The following is a 21274-nucleotide window of genomic DNA, read 5'->3' on the forward strand; positions in this document are numbered from 1 at the left end:
GGTTCTTGACTTCCACCGCTACTGACTGGTGCGCGCGGCACCTTGTGCTCGCCGCACCTTGTGCGCGAGACTCCTGGTGCGCACAGCACTTGGTGCTTGCTGCCACCCAACGCTGCCCCTTGTGGCAGCGTGCTGTGCTTGGCCACGAGAGCGGCTCTTCCCACAGCTGGGCTTGGATCTGCACACGGCAGTCAGCACTTCATCGACCTTGCGTCTGCTGCTCAGCGCAGCTCAGGAAAATGGAGCTGCTGTGCTCTGTGCAATGTAGAGCCTCGCAGCACCACCATGGTGCGCGTGGCTCTGCGCACAGCAGAACACAGCACTCCTTCGAGGAGCTAGCCACTAACTGTGGTGCTCTCCATGGTGAAACCGTCGTTTGGCCTGATGCACGACAGTATTTGCTGCAGCACCCTGGGCGGGCGCAGTGCCATTTGCTACGGTGCTCTCATGCATAGCACTGTGCACGGCAATTGCTGCACCACCTTGGTAAGCGTAAAGGGCAGCACCTCATTTGAAGTGCGTAGCAGATCAATTTGATCCGGCCTTAACCACTGTCGTGCCGTGCCGCATCCTGCAACAGAGCACATAGCTCTGCGTGCGGCACTACACGTGAATCTGCCCACTGCAGATCAGCCTTCAGCACCACCATGGTGCATGGCTCCGCGCGAGGCAGATCTTTCCATGCCTTCCACAGCAGTGCTACCACCGTAATGGCAGCCATCTCGTTTGTCAAAAAAAAAAACTCATCGTGCAGAATTAATATTTCAGTAAAATGAAATTATAAAGCGCACATTAAAAAAAATCGGAAACAACCGAGTGGGCTCTGATACCAATGTTAGAAATAATAGATCAAAATATACAGCGGAAGCGATATTACCACACAGGAAATATCTCGGATCTAGTGTGATTGTTCCACAGATTCTCCAGTATTGTTGTTCATCCACGATCTTCACATCGATGGTGGAGTGTGCTACGTGGTAATACTAGAGCAACACTCACACGTTCCACAGCCTAGATGCCGTGACTAGAGAGAACCATATGAGAGAGAGTTTGTTTGTTCAAGTGTCTTCTCTAAAGAGGGGGAGAGACTACTTAAATAGCCTCTCTTGTGTAACCCCCTGGCTGGCCATTAAGGACCAGCCATCAAGCCTCATGAAGTGGCTCTTAAGCCACTTCATAACCCCCAAGAGGAGGTGAAGGGGTGCCCACTATGGGTGCCCCTTTCTTACAGCACCCAAAGTGATTGCTTGGACCGGTCCCTTGACAAGGTACTAAAGAGCTTGTGCGACTCGTAGTGAGGCACTAAAGACTTTGCACAGGCATGTACCTAGCAAGGTACTAATTAAAGACCTTACATGGCACAAATAACAATGCTCAAGCTAGCACTAAAGACTTGTATGGGCTAGTACTTTGGTCGGGTACCAAAGACCGCAAGTATCATGGCAAGTCACCTATGTTCTTGCTCAAGCTATTACCATGACAGAGCATTTTAGAGACCTTGCTTGGGCCAGTACACTGCCAAAGCTCCAAAAGACCTAACGTGGATCTTGCTGCTTGTAAGAGAAAGAACTATAAAGAACCCACTTTATCTTATATGGACCCTATTCAGAACAATGACAATTGAGGGGTGCGCGCACTGTCTAAAAAAAGTAATTAATTCATTCTAAAGCTCTCTCTTTTCATGAAATATCTTCAAGATTTCTTCAACTTTTCAATCAAGTAGGCCACACTGTATTGTTTTTATTATTAATCGAAACTATGAAAATTAAAGCATATTTGAAGTTGGATATGTATATATGGAACCCTACACATATTCTTCCAATTATGCACTAGCTCCATACTAAAAATATTCATCTGCTTCAATCAATAAAATGACATTATTATAAGTTGAGAATGAAGAGAAATGGGAGAAAAGGAAGTGGTCAGAGGTAAATCTCATTGTACTCATAAATTACGTGTTTTAGAAACTAGCTAGGGGATGTTTGGACAGAAAGATGAAGCATGAAGTTCTCAAAACTTCGCATAATTTCTTTTCTAAACATTACTCAAATACAAAATATTTTTTAGTTTCAAATATTTAATTTTTTCACCTAATGATCATTATCCAAGCACAAAAACAAGTATAGTTTTTATTTAAATTTTTCTCTATTCTTTTCTAAAATCCAATAAGACATTATAACTCAAATTATTTTGCTACTATTTAAAAAATGTTGGTAGTTTCCATATGAATAGTATGAAAATATTTGAGAATAGTAGTAATAAATAATGATAGAAACTTGAACTAAAAAGCTTTAAATGGAGTACTTTTGCAAAAGTTGTGGGATCCATTGAAACTTCTTGAAGACTATTATATGAAAGACTCACAATAGGGTTCAAATCAAATGAGGTCGGACAAAGGGATCTCCCTTTTCCATTGCCAGCTTGGTGTTAGATTATTGTACATTGCTTGAGAATCGTTTTCTGTCTGAGAGCCACACATACTAAAAATTAGAATGTGTCTTGACCATATCTTGAATTTGCAAATTGCCACACTATGAATGATTTTCATATGTTCTCGGTGGCATAAATTTAACAACGAGTTTTTGTTTTTTTCCCCTTTTTTTTAAAAAAAAAATAGATTGGCTTTTTGCTGCTATAAATTTATCATTATTAATATATAAATTTCAAAAATATTTATAATTAGAACAATAAAGAAGGAATTCCACGAAGCTCATGAATTAATACGCAAATTCAATGCCTCCACGCAAATTCACGATTTGAATGCTCCCACATTTCCCCTCCATAGACAACATCCAATTCCTCTCCATTTGTAAGCTCTCTCTCTCACTCTCTCTCTAAACCCCGTTTGTTTCCTGGGTAAGTCGCGGAGAATGGCTCTGCGAAACGATTATTGCTAATACCTATAAAATTTCCAAGCAGGCCTTCTCTCCTTCCACTTACTTCTTTGAATCAACGTAACTATTTTTCTAATAACTGTGTTTTTCTTTTATTTTTTCATGGGTTTTCAAGGATTGGTACGTTGAAGATGGCGAGATTGTGAGTCCTCGAATATTTGTTCTACTTGAGGACATGAGGGGCTGGCAAAGTAGTGTGGATGGTTTCCGTTGAGCTCTAGCTCGATCTCAAGCGCGAAAAACGATCAAAACGAAAGAGTAAAGAAAAAATCTGTCTCCCTTGTATCTCAATGTCTACGAACTCACGCCCGTAAATAACTACTGTAGATGTAAAAGTTTGGCTAGGACTAGATGATTAAGTTGATAGGTTTTGATAGGATTATGTGACTAAAATGATAGAGTTTATCCTATCATTAAATTGGTAATTTTGGATGAATGTAAATTATTTAATGACTTTATCTATAACAATATTAAGTATCTAAGAGATATTATAGGTTGTTTAGATAAGTCAACTGTGAAAATTGAGTCCCACGTAATCTGTACTTATCTGGAGAAGAGATTGATCTGAAATCTGTTACTGTAGTGAAGACTTATCACGAAATGTCAGCACTCCATCAAGAGACGACTTCGCGACTGTCAGCAGAGTCCTACTGCAGATTAAATTCCTACCAAACTCATTCCATCAGCAGAGTCCTACTGCAGATCAAACTTCTATCATATTTATTCCGTAAACAGAATGCTACTACAATTGGAATTGATTTTCAGATTGTTTATTTAAGGGATTCTATTAGTTATGATCATTAAAGATTCAGATCTGCATATTTTCTAGAGCACTTTCCAGTGTATATTTTGGTGAGAAAATTCGTTTGAGAATTTTCATACTGTTTCTCTCAGAGAGTGGTACTTGAGTGTGAGAATTTTTCTAATGTTTTATCTCTCTTATTGAGTGAGTGCATACTCCGTGTCTGAGTTGAGGTGATCGAGTTCAGCCACTGGAGTTTCAGGAGGGAAGTCAATAGTTTGAAAATCGTTAGAGGTTCTGGCTGTTATTGCGGTAGAAGATAAATGAGTCATTTGTCTGGTCAAGTAAGAGAGTCAAGTCACAAAAGTTTTGTAACTGTGATTTACTTTTAATTGATTTTCAAATAATAAGATTGATTTTTCTGGGTTTAGCTGCTCTGTAGGGTTTAACCTTTGAGGAGTTCTTCAAAAGGTTTCCCTTCGATACCAATCTTGGTGTTACACACTTCGTTTATTTTATATTATTACTTAATTAATAAATTAATTGCTTGATTGACGACTAACCAATTTGTTAAGGGAGTTGGTAGATATTTTTGCTGCGTTATAGGGGTACTTGGGGTAATTTTAATTGGCATCAGAGCGTGGTTCACTCATCCGAGTGTGATCCGGGTCCCTGTAGATCATGTCTTCGTCATTATATGTTCCGTCACACTTTGATGAGGAAAACTATGCTTATTGGAAAATTCATATGAGCGTTTTCTTAAAATCTTTAGATGAACGTGTGTGTGACATTAATTGATAGAACTACTTGCATATTTTTGCATTCCTTGCATTTCATTTTATTAGTCTAGGACATGCATGTTATTTTTATATTTTTAATTTATGTTTCTGGTTTTAGTTTTTAAATAAGAAAAATAATATAAAAAAATTTCTAATTTGTTTCTAATTTTTTGGGAAGTGCATGCTTGATATGTCAAAGTTTGAGCACTTGTGTTCTAACATGGTAAATTTTTGAACTTATGCATCTCTCTACTTTGTGCAGTTCACTTTGTGCATACTAACCCTATGAGTAGTCTTGACAAAGTTCATTTACAAAGTACTCTAAGAAACATATGTGTATGCACCTTATAATTAAGTTCCATATTGAGATGCTCACCATAGATAGAGTTCATGCTTTGAATTGACTAATACTAGTTGAACCTAGTATAATAATAAAGAGATCTTCCCTTGCCAAATACAAATAATTGGTTCATATAGAAAAAGTCAGTGTTGTATCATTGTGGAAAAATACCAACACTATACACGGATCTATCCCTTAAAGTCTTTATAGAAAGAATCGTGGCTCAAATCATTGTGGAAAAAGGTGAGCAACAAAAATGGACATGAAAGGGGTTGTGCAAAATAGTGTTTGGAGGAGATACTCATGTATCTAGGCCCTAGCATAAAGTTTTGTAACGCCCCGTTCCTGGAGGTCCGGAGAGTTAGCTCTTAATACTTAATATCAACTTCAATAACACAACTATAAAATCTAGAAAACTCCATAAAATGTTAATCCATTTAATAACCCAAATATCTATGCTCCTTCGTGGGAACAACTAAGAAATTCTCAGTAACATAAATTAATAACTCTCCAAAACTCAAAAATATCATTAACTTATCAAATCAAAATAACTGAAAATAACCAAATTACTAACTGAGACTCTCAAATAAAAACTTGTACCCTCGGGTACTTATTCCTCAGCGAATAGCAAACCTCTATAATACTGCCTACTCTTGCTCTCCAGTAGAACCATCAAGATTATCTGAAAAAATGTTTAGAGATTAAGGGGTGAGTTATCAACAATTCAGTAAGCAGAAAACATATACTAGTGTGTAAACATGAGCATTTACAGAGATTAGAAAGCAGAACAAAATATTTTCATTTTCAGAGTGCGGAAGTAGAACATATGATCAAAATATCAGAGCGAAAATTCAAAAACAATTTCATTCAAAAATATCCTTTGGCATAGCATAAATGATCATCATCATCATCATTAGAACATCATATCAGAACATAAGCCATGTATAACCCCCGTGGTAGGGTTGTGCATCTGCGGATAGCCAAGCAGAACATAAATCACTCTATAACCCGTGGCAGGGCCGTATCCACTATTATAACCCGTGGCAGGGCCATATCCACTATTATAACCCGTGGTTGGGCCGTATCCACTATTATAACCTGTGGTTGGGCCGTATCCATTATTATTATCCGTAGTTGGGCCGTATGCCACTATTATCACTAGTGGCAGGGCCGTAACTGAATAGAGCGGAAACATAATCAAATTCAAAATCAGAGAGTCATGCTAAAGGTTTTCAGAAATTGCGTCTTATCTAAATAGTGTACTGAACAAAATCATATCATCTTCAAATCATAATGGATCCAAAGCATATTTACATAATAATCATGCACAAATTTTCATATTCGCTTTTTTTGCATAGGTAAGAAATAGAATACCAAAAATAAGCTCATGTATATACCAGTCATGACAAAAATGCTTTCTCTTTCATCAGAGTTCAATGAGTAATGACAAACAAATAAGTGAGGTTATTTTCACATTTCTTTTCAAAACACATAATGCACATTTTCATAAATCAACCTCAGTTCATTTTTATTTTATGCAAAGTCTAGTATAGGAACCCCGCTTACCTGGACTTCTTAGTTTTTCTGAATTTTCCTAAAAAATGCCGAACAATGATTAATCGTCACCTATAAAATAATCACATAATTCTCGTAAATTTCTAATTAATCACATATTTTGATATTTAAGCCTAAGCTTATAAAATAATCTATTTTAATTCCTCAAAACTTAAAATCCTCATAACTCCAAAATATATCATCCATTTCTAAATTCGCCAATGTCCATCTAATAACTTCCACTAAAAATATTTAAAAGTCTAACTTATTTACTATTGAAGTGTAATTATAAAATCTAATACTAGATAATATAATTATACTAAAATATTTTAAATTATATAGCAACCATATAATAAACTAAGTCATAGTAAAAATACAACATTATAGATTATTCTTTTGAAAGAAATAACATATTTAAAGCACTTTAAGAAATATTTTTTACTAACATAATATAAGATGAAATTCTCGTAACATTAATATAAGAATTATCTATAATCATACTGAAACCCTTCGTAAAAGTCAACCCAACCGAAAAATATATAAACTAAAACCACCTAGTGATTTGGCTTGTAACTCAAGGGTAAAATTGTAATACCCTAGATCTAATCTTCCCTAACCTTACGTAAAGAGCAAAACACCTCTATATGCAAGGCAACAAGTTACTAGAACCACAAATACATGCGACGAAAACTCACTAAAATTGGAAATTTAAGCCAACTAAATGCTAACGGCACTATTGGGATCCACTAAAACTGAAACTTGTTTTCAAGTTTGAAAAGAAAGAGGCAGCGACGAGGCTCACCGAGGAAGGAGGCTACATCAAGGATTCGGTCGGAGCTAAGTGGCTTCGGTGGATATGCTGGCAGCTGGGTGGCGTGCTGATGATGAACGTACGGCTGAACAGGGCGGACGAAGAGTATTTAGACGGCGGTTTGAGGTTGGCTGGGTGGTTCCCCGTAGTCTAACGAGGCTGAAAAACTAAGGGAATGGGGCGATTTTCTTACTCTATTTTGGGGGCTAAAACAGGGGAGTTTTCGGTTCACTATGTAGGTGGTTGTCCACGGCAATATGGTGGTGGTGTAGTGGTATACGGCAGAGGAGCTAGAGCTCTAGTGATGGTCAAGTGGAGGTGGCGCACAACGAAGTGGAGTTGCAATCCGTGGAGATGCAGTGTATGCACAATTTGTGTCAATTTGCATGAGGCAGCGGCTTGCGATCTGGATGGTATAGCGGCACTGCGGTTCACTGTTGTTGCTGGACGTTTTCTGGAAGAGGACTAGAGGCTGGTGGTGCATCGAGAAGGGGTGGTAACCTAGCCTAGGGTTGCAGGTGGTTGAAGGATACGAACGTGCACGTCGTGGGTTCTAGTACAATATCCTACGGCTTGGGCTGTTTGGCCAATTCAAAAAAAAAAAATTCTTGGCTCCCGACGTAGTGAATAAAGAATAAACAATGGGCTTTTCATGAGTAAAAAAAAAAAATTAGAGAGCTGACTTAGTGCTTTGGCCCGGTTGTTACAAGTTTGACTTTTGAGGTGAGTGACAATCTCTTGAGAGCATTTATGAGAAGAAAAAATAACTCATGAAGAATAATATCAAAAATATCTAAGAGAAAAAGAGATAAAAAATTACTATTTTATATAAGTTTGCTCACTCACACACTCACATGAACTTTGACATCAATGATCTTATGATGAGTGAACATCCATAGTGATTGTTGCAAATAAGAGGCTGTACTCTATTAAATTTATTTTGTGAGTGACATTATACGTGAACTAAAATACATCTAGGCATGTTGCTTCATTGTTTATGGATAAAAGAAAAAAATTATTTTTTTTCTATTTTTTTTCTATTTTTTTGTTGTTACTTATCATTTTTATGTAAAATAAACAAAGTGATAAAAATATAGAATATAATTTTTGGTTAGGTAAGTCTTGGATGTTGGTTTAAGTCTGGGACTTGGTTTCTGATATATTGATATAAGTCCCAGTGGAACTCTAAGGCTCAAGGCACATGTACGGTCCTTAGTCACTTAAGTGACTTAAGTCACACGCCCAGCCCCCAAGTTGATTTTTCTATGTCTTCTAATACACAGCTCACGACACTCTCTATACGCTAGCCGTAGCCCTCCTCATCTCTTCCATATCTCCTTCGATTTGCTTGGGAGAAATACTTGGGTCCGAGTTTCTTGACTAAAGGCTCTCCATCACGGATTCATGGTAAAATTTTGAATTTATTCAAATCACTATCTCTTTCCAGTTCTAGATTTCGGCACATCAATATCTGGAAGTGCGGATTTTGATTGTTGATTTATGATGTTGAGGCTGCAATTTTCTTTGGGCAGAGTGGGCATTGACATAGTTGATCATATGAGAGTAGTTTATTCATGTATTGAGGACTATTTTTTGTGAGTTATGTGATTATACATTTCAGTTTTATCTCAGTGCCCACCAAGTATTTGTTTTTATGTCTCAACCAAGCTACTTCATTCATTTTGTCACGTTTTTACTTGCATTCATGTTCATACATCAGGTGCATTTAATACAATGAAAAGTTGAGACACATGAAAATTGTTCATCATGTCTTTCTTAGTGTCTTCATCTCGATTCATATAAGTGGTATTTATTATCTTATGAGTCTTGTCAAATTAGTGACAAAAAGGGAGAGATTTAAATGTGTTGTTGAGGGGAGTTGAACGAGTTGAGGGGGAGTTGAACAAGTCGAGGGAGAGTTGAATGAGTAAGTGAAGTAAGTGTATCGCTGAAAAAAAAAAAGGAGAGATTGAGGGGGAGCAGCAGAATATTGAGTGAGAGAACTAAATACTGAACATGGTTATTGATGATAACTAGAACATTATTTCAGTAGGTTTAGAAATCATCATAACCTTTCATTTTGTTGAGACTAATTTTAAGGAATGTTCTATGTCATTTCTTCTCATTACTGTATTAAGATTTTCTTCACAAGATCTTAGTCTGCTTGTTGTTCTTGTCTCAAGTACACGCTACATTCATCAAATTAATTTTGTCATCAATCCACCAAAGGGGAGATTGTAGATGCAAAACATTCCTCAAGTTAACTTTGTCACAATTTGCCAAAGGGAGAGAGTGTAGATGTAAAAGTTTGGCTAGAACTAAGTGATTAAGTTGATAAGTTTTTATAGGATTATGTGACTAAAATGATAGAGTTTATCTTATCATTAAGTTGATAATTTTGTATGAATGTAAATTATTTAATGAATTTATCTATAACAATATTAAGTTTATCTAAGAGGTATTAGAGGTTGTTTAGATAAGTCAAGTGGAAAAATCGAGTCCCAAGGAATCTACACTTATCCAGAGTAGAGGTTGATCTGAAATCTGTTACTGTAGTGAAAAGTTATCACGAAATGTCAGCATTCTGTCAGGAGACGACTTCGCGACTGTCAGTAGAGTTCTACTACAGATCAAATTCCTACCAGACTCATTCCGTCAGCAGAGTCCTGCTACAGATTAAACTCCTATTAGATTTATTCCGTTAGTAGAATCATACTGCAATTGGAATTGATTTTCAGATTGTTTATTTAAGGGATCCTATTGGTTCGGATCATTAGAGATTCATATCTGCATATTTTCTAGAGCACTTTCCAGTGCATATTTTGGTGAGAAAATTCATTGGAGAATTTTCATACTGTTTCTCTCAGAAAGTGGTACTTGAGTGTGAGAAAATTCTCTTAAGAATTTTCTACTGTTTTATCTCTCTTATTGAGTGCGTGCATACTTCGTGTCGGAGTTGAGATGATCGAGTTCAGCCACTGGAGTTCCAAAAGGGAAGTCAATAGTTTGAAGATCGCTCGAGGTTCTGACTACTATTGCGGTAGAAGACAAATGGGTCATTTGTCTCGTCCAGTAAGATGGTCAAGTTACAAAGGTTTTGTAATTGTGATTTTCTTGTAATTGATTTTCAAATAATAAGATTGATTTTTCTGGGTTTGGCTACCCCGTAGGGTTTTACCTTTGAGGAGTTCTTCAAAGGGTTTTCCTTCGATACCAATCTTTGTGTTACGCATTTCGTTTATTTTATATTATTGCTTAATTAATAAATTAATTGCATGCTTGACGACTAACCAATTTGTTGAGTGAACTGGTAGATATTTTTGTTGCGTTACAAGAGTACAAGAGTACTTGGGTAATTTCAACTACCTTTGCTTGTTCGGCGTTGGCATCTTCCATTCGAGCATTGAAGGTAATTGCGTTGTACATTTCACTAGTTTTTTTACTCTTTCCTTTTCGAAATTTGTGATCTTCAAGGGACATTTTCATGTCTTTAGTTTGTAGCCCCAGATAATTAGGACACTATATGATTGAAGGTGAGAATTCCGCTGCCAATACTTTTTTGGCTTTTGCTGGCACAATTCTAGCTTATTGATAAGCTAAATAAAAGCTTTACCCTATAGGAGAATGTATGGGAGATGTAAATTTTTTTGACTATATGACCTGATGTGGTTGGAATTTCTAATGGTTGAGGACGTGTTTCACCACTACGCACTCTTGATCTCTTGCAACCAAAGAGTAAGATGGCTTGTGGGGTTGAATAGGGCCCCTCTGATGTCTAAGTTAGTAACGATATGAGTCTTCTTAGAGTCAATTATTAGAGAGAGTTTCATTAGCGTACCTGGGTTCTTTAAATAGAGGACTTGCCTTTTTGGGATCACCTAGACTAACTACTTTGCACACTATTTGAAATTTGAATCCTGGAGCCATCGGGTTATACACTCCTTTTGAATAAGTGAATATCCTAATTGCTCCAAGATAAGCAGGTGGACGTTCTTATCTTCAACAAACTAGCTTGAGCTTTAATGGGTGAGAGGGGTTTGAGCCTTGAGTGGCGTGATTTGTTGGACTCCCATGACCCAAGCCCGGGGTGGTACCCTACGAGCCCTTATGGTGGTATTAAAGCTCTTCTAGTTACCCCGCAAAGTCTCATTACACATGGTATGATGGGACTTTAGATATCGTTGAACCCTTTTAGTGGAATTAATTGACGCCTCTCCAATTACCATGCGAAGTCTCATTACACATGGTGTGATGGGACTTTCATACTAGACTTCGTTGAATCCTTTTAGTGGAATTAATTGATGCTTCTCCAATTACCTCGTGAAGCCTCATTGTGCAATGGGCAATGGGCCTTTTTAGACCACGAGGTGTTGGGCCTTTTGAATTGGGTCAACATCATTACACATGATGTTGTGAGATTCGTTCTTGGGGCAACGTTTGGGGTTCTGCTTCGATATTCCCTCAGGAAGTCTGTCAAAGTCGATACCCAATCCCCTTTGTCAATTGTCGCCAGTATTTATTGTTCCCTACCACTTGCTTTTTTCTTTCTTTCACTTCCTACATTCTTGCACAAGCTTTATGTTCCCTTCCTTTCCCTGCGTCTAAAACCCTTCAAGTCTTCAAATCTTCTCCTCCATCTTCCTGCATTGTTTCCTTTATTTTCGAGGTGTCCATGGCTACCAGAAAAGACAAAGGCGCAAGCCCTTCTTGTGGCAACAGTTCTTCGCGACTCTGTGAGCCTTCTATTCATCGCGACAGCGCTGCGGTGAACCCTAACGTCGAAGGAGACGCTTCTCGCTCCATCTTCAAGGGCCATCGCTGGGTTTCCACATTCTCCCGTCTAGAACTGGATGCTACGAGGGACCACTTCTATATCCCCTATTCAGTGGGGCTGTCGTTGCCTGGCCAGCGACATGGAGTCGTGGACGTTAGAGGTATGGTAGTCTCTGCTGCCCTCTATTTGGCTATGTTTTCAATGGGGCTTCGTCTGCCCTTTGTGTGGCCAGTTCGTGACATCTTAGACACCTTAGGCCTTGTGCCGGCCCAATTGGTGCCTAATGCTTGGCGTATTTTGATGGCATGCTGTGGTAAGATCAGGAAAATCATCCCTTGTGGCTCCTGATCTTAGGCGTTTAGATGGGAACCTTTGTAGCTTTAGGTCCTGTTGCAAACTGGTGCAGTTAGAGTATAAAAGTATTCCCATACCAAGGACTGGCAAAAGAAGTTTTTCTTTGTTTCAGGTAGGGATAGGAATTTCCAGTGGATGACGCCTCACATCGGGAATTCCCTGTTTGAGTGTCTTGGTCACCCGTTCCGGACAAGCGTGACCTTGAGGTTTTGTTGTCTCCCCGGGAAGAAGCTCGCATCTGCCTGGTTCAATCTTGGGCGATGGCTAACATCAGGTTAACTTGGTCTAACTCCCTCTTGATGCACACCAACATTGACAAATTTCTGATGGTACCTGGCTTGGCCCATGTGCTCGGTTGCGAATTTCTGGGTGCCCCCTCGTAGTGGGAAACCTAAAAAGGGGGTCACCTCTGGAGGTGGGAGGTAAAAAGGAAGAAAGCTTGCCTTGTGGCCAAGTTGTCGGAAACGTCTAGCTCTTCCCAGGGTGTCCCTTTTCCCCCTCTAGCGAGCGAAGGGGAGGGGTCTAGGAACCCTTCAGTATCCCGGTCTAGTTCATTAAATGACATCATGGACTAGGCAGACGACGAACTAGACTTCATATTGGAGGCTGAGGAAGCCTTGAGGTCGGAAGCTCCCTCGGGAAAAGAGGTCGAGACTTCTGGGCGTGCAGTCAATCCCCAAGTGGCCCCTCCTCTGGAAGGGGATGATCTTGTCTCTGTTCTGAACCCGAACTTCCTTAATGCCCCTCCCATGAGTGGAATTTCTTCCTTACAAGATGAGTTTGGTGACTCGTTTCATCTTGAAGATGCCAGTGAGCCATCTCCTATTGCCTTGACAGCTTCGGGTGGGGACACTCCTTAGTTGCCTTTTATCTTCCCAAACTTATCTTTCGCCAGTGGGAGCAAGCTGTGAATCCCTTCCCTGCCCTTTAACACTTGGGGAACCTTCTCCAACCTTTCCTGCCAGTGATGGTCAAACTAGCCCTCCCCGTGAGTCTCCATTTCGAGATGATGTCGCCATTCCCCAAGTCAACCAAATAGTCGCGATGTCTATTCAGGCGGTTATTGATCCCTTGCCTCACACTGTTCAGGAGTCATTTACCCCAGAGGATGTTGCTGGGGTCTCTTTTCATATTCCAAGTGCTCACCATGATGCTTCCTCTTCTCGGCCTGATGACATTTCTCTGGCCTTCAGATCACGCCTTGACGAGGCTTTTTGCTCTACCATCCTTAACTTACATAGCCTCCTTTCGCCAGTGAGTTTCACTCTTCTTTTATTTTACCTTTTCATTAGGTTGTTATCTCCTTGTCTTGATTAGGCTTTTGCATGGAGTTGACAAGGCTGTTGTTGTGCTGGTGGAAGACCGTATGGAGTTCGAGGAGGAAAACGACTCCATGCGCTCATTCATTGGCATAGCCCATGGGGCTGTTGTCTCTACCCGAGCAGAGAAAGAAACGTTGGCTGGGGAACTTTCCCGAGTTGAAGCCACCTTTCAAGATCAAATTGCCTCTCTCCAGTCTAAGTTGGCGAGCTCATTGAAAGAAGTTGCGCTACACAAGTCTAACGCCGCTGATAGGGAGGCTGAGCAAGACAATCTGGCCGCCCTGCCTGAGCGAAGTGGAAAAAGAGGTGGAGGAATTGCGGGCTGTAAAAGCTGACTACATTACCCGGCTGGCCGCCTTTGAGGAAGAACGCCGGGAAACCAACACCCGGCTGAGCATAGCTCAGGGCAAGAAAGTTAAGGCAGAGCAGGATTTGGTTGCCACTAAGACTTCTCTTAAGAGTTGGGAGACTTGCAAGAAAAATTTGATTGCTTCCGAGTCAAAAGTATCCGAAGTGAATCAAGAGCTGAGCCACTCACCTGTAAGGGCTTTAATATCACCGTAAGGGCTTGTGGGGTACCACCCCTGGCCTGGGTCATGGGAGCCTAACAAATCACGCCACTCAAGGCTCAAACCCCTCTAGCCCATTATCGCTCAGGCTAGTTTGTTAAAGTTAAGAATGTCCGCCTGCTTATCTTGGAGCAATAGGATATAGCTCCGGGGTTTGAATTTCAAATAGTGGGCAAGACAATTAGTCCGAATGATCCTAAAAAGGCAAGTCCTCTATTTAAAGAACTCAAGTACACTAATGAAACTCTCAAATAATTGGCTCTAAGAAGACTCATATCGTTATTGACTTAGGCAGCGGGGGCCCATTCAACCCCCAAATCCATCTTACTCTTTGGTTGTAGGAGATCGGAGTGCGTAGCAGTGAAACACATCCTCAACACCTATAATTGCACAACTTTGGAAACTTTGAAATTTCATATTTGCATTGGCCAGGCACAACTTTTGCGAGATCAGATTAAAATCAAAAATGAAAAAAAAAAAAAAAAGAGTTGAATGACTAAATTGCTGCTCAAAATCAAAGAAATTCATATATTCTAATTAGAAAATTGTGTTTTCATAGTAGATAGAATCTTTAGATTATTTCTAGGATTTAACAGTGACTATACCACTTGTGTCATTTTTCCAGCAGGCATTTTATTTTCTCCTGTGGCTCTGGTTATATCGTGCTAGATACACAATTTACAAGTAGAAAGCTATTTACAGAAATTTTGTGTTTGGTACCTCAGACCTAGAAGAATAAATGCAAGTAAGATGATATGAGGTGAACTTTTTTCTGGTAAATGCCGTTTTCTAAATAACAAACCATTTGAATCAAGCCTGTGCACTTGCAATTCGTGGTGTTCCATTCTCTGGGATGCTTAGTTTAAGTGGTTGGGTAGTGATAAGGTTACTATCCTTTTATTACCCATTTACTACTTATAGTGTATTTATTTTCTTATCATTTTCTTTTAAGTATTTTTTTTAACATCCTTAATCATTAAAAAAAATTAAAAAATATATAATTTTACTAATAGTTACTTTCTTAACCATTAAGTAAAAAAAAAAAAAAAAATCAAATACAAAAAGTGTAGTAAATACAAAAATGGTTATGCTTGGATGCAACTTCATTTTTGGCTCTTTTCCTCACAAAGAACAAGCACTATATAGCTATAGTGGCTATTGGGGATAGGACATCTATTTCTAGGAAAACATATATATCATATTCTTGTTTCAATTATTTTGCGGAGAAGAAGAAGAATTGTTTGTATTGTTAAATCAATTGTGACTTCTGGAGGTATCCTAGAAAATTTGATCTTAAGGATGTGAACTTTCATTATTCTCACCACAAAGGATATATAAAATTAACGAGGTATTCATATCTGATAAACTAAACAAATATATATTCTCACCTTTGCAAGGAATATAGCTAGAATTAATGGAAGTCATGTAGCTTGCTTCTCAAAGTGTGTTCCGTATGTTTGACTGATAAACTCATGGATTGGAGCAACTTATCGAAAGTTATACATTAAAGTATATATTCGTTTTATTAATGTAGGACACAGGACTTCAAGAACAGATACAAATAATATTCATGCTGCTTGTTTCTCAAGTGCGTTACCCATCTTAAACTGCTATATTCACGGATTGGAGCAACTTACCAAAAGTCACACGTTAGAGCATAGATTCATTCTATTAATGTAGGACATGAGGTTTCAAGAACAGAAAGTAGCAATTATAAGAAAGAAAACTCCATCCTTGTATTGGTGAACTACTAAATGTTATAAACATAATAGATGTTTGGGATGTGTGTGTTTGTGAGAGAGAGAGAGAGAGAAAGAGAGAGAGAGAGAATCATAACATTGACTAGTTCTTTTGAATTTTAGACTCAAATGTGGCTTGGACTTTCTTCGAGTCATTAAAAATGGCATCAGTGTCGAACTTGAGCCGTGTTACCCATGATGGAATGGCTTGACAAGGACATCAAGAATTTAAAACCGCAGATTTACTGTTACCTGGGTATTAGAGTGAGAGAGAGTACCATACAAATGCCACAAAGTGAGAAGGAAGTCCTTAAGAGTTTTAGTTGTTTTTGTTATTGAGTCCAAGCATTAAGCTTTTGTATTTTCAATTCTCTGGTGTGCCAGTCATAATAGTTGTAACTGAATTTTGATGAACAGTTCATGGTTTGGAGTATGGCTTTGGAGCACATGAATATTCTTCTAGTGGGGGTGTTTGAGGTGGAACCAAGAAGTTGCCCTGGCTTCATCTTCAGACTGTCAGTGTTGTTGGGAAGCACCGATTTGTCTCATTCAGAATTCCAGTTGTTCATGGAGCACCTCTCTGCAAAGTATCATGGTGACACCTATCATATGATTGCCAAAAACTGCAACCACTTCACGGATGAAGTTTGTACTCGGCTAACTGGAAAGCCCATACCAAGATGGGTAAATCGGCTCGCCCGATTAGGTAACAGATCCCTGCTTGCATTTCTGCTATTATCCATGTTACCTGGTATTTTAGTGTTGGATGTGCATGGGAACATAGTTTCATATTTACCTACCTTAGCCCTATGAATATACCTATTAATAACCACCAGTATACATTATTGTCATATTTAATTAGTACTATATTATCAGGCTACTGTCGAATCTCTACAAGTCTATACTGTATGGCACTCTCGCCCCAAATGGAAATTGGTTATGCAAGGGTTTTAAAGGGTGCATAGCTTCTTACACTTCTTGGCCTCGCAAAGGGATCTTTTGGCCAACATATGACTGGTTTTTCATTCATCTGATTGCATATTTGGTTGGTATTTCAGGTACTTTCTGCAATTGTCTTCTGCCAGAAAGCATCGAGGTTACAGCAGTGAGACCTCTGCCTGATCATGCAACATATTCTTTGTAACACCCCGTATTTTTAGTGTATTTTTTTTTAATTGAATGATTATTTGTTATTAATTTAAAATTAGATTATCTTGTTTTAAATTTTCAGATTTTAGTGAGTTTATTTTTATGATTTTTAATTTGTGAAAATTAAATTTGACATGTTTCCTTAATATTAATTATTGTTATGCATTTAATTTTCTTTTCATATTAAATTAATTTCTTGTTGGATTTAATTATTTATTTTCATTTTAATCACTGTGTTTGAATTATTTTATTTCACTTGCTGTTTTAAAATCGTCTCCGTTGAATCATTTTTTTGTGACCGAAGATATGAGGATTGGATCTCATTTCTTTCCCTACATTTTCTCTTTCCTCTTTTCTTTTTTTTTCCTTTCTCTTTTCTTCTTTTCTTTTCTTTCTTTTTTTTTTTTTCTTTCTTCTTCTCATGGTCTTTCCCCGCGCGCCGCAACCCCCCTCCCTCTCTCTCTCCGTCCAATCCTCCTTCTCACCCCAACGGTGGTCGACACCGCCCAGCTTCCCAGCACCCCCACCCACCGGCGACCTCCCTCTCCGGTTTCCAGCCCTAGCCACGCCGCCGTTAGCCTCCACGCACCACACGAAGCCAAGGCATTCCTTGCGCCGCTGCGCCGCCGTCGCGCCACCTCCGGCCACCATCTCTTCACCACATCATCCTCGACCTCCTAGCAACTCAATGGACCCAACCCCACCTCCGATCTGTCATCGGTGAAGCCACACCATCAATATTTCCGTTTTGGGTATTTTAGACTTCGACCGCCTTCTGCGCCGCCACCCACGGCCAACTACCACCACTACTAGCTTCACCGACATCCCTAAGCCCTACCCTATCAATCTTGGGTCTTCGTTTACACCCGTTCAAAAGTGGATTTTTTAGACCCACGGCCACAGTACTTTTGGCACTGTTTTGTTGCTGCGTTGCCGCTTCTAGCACCTCCGTGATCTTTCAAAAATTATATTATAGCATTGTAAGTATTTTTCTCAAAGAACTTTTGATATTTAAATGTATTTCTGCGCTAATTCATATTTACTGTGAATTTATTGGTTGTGCCGGACTGAGTCCGAGGAGTAAGGGGATCGGTTGGATTGGATGATGGAGTTGTTTGTGTGAGATTGGTTTATGCTATGAAATTTGTTGGCTGTTTCGGGTTTAAATATTGGAGTTTTGAGTTTGACGTTGGTCATAGTGAATATTGGTGATTTTAGGAAGTGATGATATATATTTGGATTATTGGTTTAGTGTTTTGAAAATATTTAGAAGGGAATTTAATTTTCTTTGTCGAGTGCAGTTTAATTTTTGGAGGTATTAGTTTATATTTTCTGTTATGGAATTGTGAATGGGAAGAAGTGTGCTTTGTGTAGTGTTGGTTAAATTGTTAGTAATTGTTTGGGACTGCGAACTGTTGGAACAAGTGTGAGTTATTGGAATTTGAATTAGCATTGGTCTTGACGCTTGTATTGGACAATACTGAGTTTGGTATAGAATATTTTGGGTCGAAGTGAGGGCTGTCCGGATTGTAATTTGGCTGTTTGAGTTTGATTAAACTTGCTAAATTATGGCCTAGAGTTTGGGTCTTGAGTTGTCTAAGACCAATTTTGTGTTGTAGGACTTTAATTTTTAGTTTATATTATTTTTATGAATAGGTGACGAGTCGGATAGAGATCGTATTCAAGTCATAGATAATGCACTACAGGAGTCAGGTAAGCGGGGTTCCTATGCTAGACCTTACACGAATTATTTGAGACTGAGATTGATTTTCTGAAAACTTTGCATATTTTTGTGGTGAAATGAGAACTTGGGAAAAACAAAACCAACCTCGGTCGTTTATTTGCATACTCATGAAATCTGTACGAAAAAAAGAAAAATATTTTCTGACATGCATTGTGTAGACATGAGCTAAATTCTGTCATGTGGTTTCTGAAATCTGCGAAAAAGAGCGATATTGAGAATATGGAAAGTTGTGCATTTATTTAGAAAGATGTTCTGGCTTTTGTGTTTAGCGTGTGTAAATTGTCTGATTCTGTTTTGGTACTCTGTATTATTTTGATATAACATCTGAAAACCTTTGCCATGGTGTACTGGTTTCGTATCTGACTCTGTCTCTGCTTTGCTCTGTTATGCTCTGCTCTGTTTGGGTTGGTACCAACTTCTCTGTCTCTGAGTGCACCCACTTTGGAAAATATTTTGTTCTGCATGCTCTACTTTGTAAATGCTCATGTTTGCACGCTAGTATATGCTCTCTGCTTACTGAGTTGTTGATAACTCACCCCCTTATCTCCACAATATTTTTCAGATATTATGATGGTTCAGCTGAGAATCAAGATTATGAGGCATTAGGTGAGATGTTTTAAGTGTAGTGGTTCAAGCATAGGAAGTTTTTTATGAGTATTGTCGATTTTATTAAGAAGTTTTATTGTATTATAATGACTTGATATTTTGAAAAATTGGTTATATTGAGGAAATTAGATTTAATCGAATTTTCTATATGATATTGAGAATTTGGAGTATATTTTTTATATTGTTAAAATGTGAGTTTAAGTGTTAGGAAGTAACTCTCCGACCCGTGCTGAACCGGGACATTACATTCTAGTCAGTCTATTTGGACATGTTAGTGTATATATAATCCAAGATACATATATATATATATACACTAACAGGACAAAAGCACGTTTGCAGGCTATTTCGTTTTATTCTTGTATGTATTCTCTTCCAGAATTATGCAGCCGCTGGCTATCCAATAAAGAGAAAATCTGGCCTCTGCATGAATGACTGACTGTATATTTCTGTATGTTATGAGTTTACTTTGTCAAAATATGGGAATAGTTAGAACTTTATTTTTCTTTGAATTTTTTGAATCAGCCTGCTCATTAATCATTTTGTTGACAATCCTCATCAGGGCAAGGTGAAGTATTCAATTGCTGGGTCGGTCTTTTCAAAAAATGTTAAGAGTAAATCCGTCAGCTTAATTGGCATTAGCTGAAGCTTATCTAGTAATGGAAAGTATAGTTTTAAAGTGCTTTTTGTTTTGATGAACCGAGGACGTTTAGGGTGTTTATTAACAATGATGCACTGGACGCTAGGAATTCTCACCCAGGCGCATCTATAGTTTGTTTCTAAAACATGCTGGAATTGTCTTCACAGTGACTGCTTTATTCAGCAGAAATCCTTGATTGAATGTTGAGATGAGATAAAAAATTTATGAATAGTAATGAAATAGTTTGATTTAAGATGTTTTATAAAATTTTGAGAATGAGAAAAAAAAAAGTTGAATAAAATTATTATAAAGAAATACTCTTTGAAAATAATTTTTTAATATAATTTTTATTTTAGGACTTGAAAAAGTTAAATTGTTTATTGTGTTTTTTTTTTTTAATTTGAAAAAGTTATAATTATTAGGTAATTATTAAATAAAAAAATTGAAAATTAAAAATTAAAAAGTGTTGTTTGATTGTGTTTAAATATTGAGATGAGATAGATTGAGACCATCTCAACATCCAAATGGATAAATTCTAAGATATATTTCGTGTTATCTGTTCTTCTGTTGGGCTCTCTCTCTCTGCCATTGCTCTAAATACTGTGCAATACAGATGAATCAGAATCTTCTGCATAATTTTCTTCAGCAGTCACTGAAGAGGACGAACCAAATCACCGTCTGCTGACCTCATTAAATGGTGATGTGTTTTTTATAAAGGAAAAATCTGGGAAGCTAGTAAGGGAGCTCATGTGATTCTTTCCTCCAATTCCAATCACAATTCTCTCTCTCGCAGTTACGGAATTAGGATTTGGTGTTTAGAGTGCAATTAGTAAAATGTGTCGTATGTATGAGTGAACAGTAACTAACATTTAAAATAGTAAAATATGTCATCGACATTTAAGATTAACCATATAAGATTGTTATCTAAGGACAAACTAAATTATTAAAACCATCCATCTAAACCTCTCACTTGAGCTCCATCGAACTCAAATGAAAGATAAAAATAGCCATGTAAGATTTTTTGAAACAAATAATAAAAATTAAGTAAACAAAGATAAACTTTTTTATTAAATCTAAAATTGAATATTGTAAAGTCTCTATAATATAGATATAAATAGTTATATGAGATTTGTTGCATTCACTCTTAATTATTTACTGGATGGTAGTTATATATATAATATATATGTACTTATTAACAAAACTAATCCAAACTAGCTTGCTCGTGAAAGAATTAAAAGGAAAACTGTAAATAAATAAGAA

General features: G+C 38.0%; 1 pseudogene; it reads left to right on the plus strand.

Annotated features, from left to right (window-relative positions):
• The window catches only part of LOC109004966, a 41823-nt pseudogene extending 21056 nt beyond the window's left edge, over positions 1-20767 (plus strand).
• The last annotated feature ends 507 nt before the right edge of the window (positions 20768-21274 follow it).

The sequence above is a fragment of the Juglans regia genome, chromosome 2 (assembly GCF_001411555.2).
Source record: "Juglans regia cultivar Chandler chromosome 2, Walnut 2.0, whole genome shotgun sequence".
NCBI classification, from domain to species: Eukaryota; Viridiplantae; Streptophyta; class Magnoliopsida; order Fagales; family Juglandaceae; genus Juglans; species Juglans regia.